Below are 257 nucleotides of genomic sequence, written 5' to 3' on the forward strand. Positions count from 1 at the left end.
CTGCAGCAGCAACTGCAGCAACAGTCCATAACACCAACAACAGCAGCAGCAACAAAAACACGAAGGAACGCAGCAACTGCAACAGAACATCTGCAGCAACAGCGGCTGCAGCAGCAGCAGCAGCAGCAGCAGCAAGGCAATGCTGCAGCTCACATCTGATGAATCCCTCGCAACTGCATCCTCCGCATCTGCGTACATAGCCACCTGTCAGCAGCAGCAGCAGCAGCAGCAGCAGCAACAGCAGCAGCAGCAGCAGC

The 257-nt window shown here is 56.4% G+C and overlaps 1 protein-coding gene across 1 annotated transcript in view; it reads right to left on the reverse strand.

Annotated features, from left to right (window-relative positions):
- Positions 1-257, reverse strand: part of EMH_0008840 (uncharacterized protein) — a gene marked incomplete at both ends in the record, with an annotated part of 3,913 nt that overhangs the window by 2,030 nt on the left and 1,626 nt on the right. The window lies entirely within an intron of this gene.

Source organism: Eimeria mitis, genomic scaffold (genome assembly GCF_000499745.2).
Source record: "Eimeria mitis Houghton genomic scaffold, Emh_scaff345, whole genome shotgun sequence".
NCBI classification, from domain to species: domain Eukaryota; phylum Apicomplexa; class Conoidasida; order Eucoccidiorida; family Eimeriidae; genus Eimeria; species Eimeria mitis.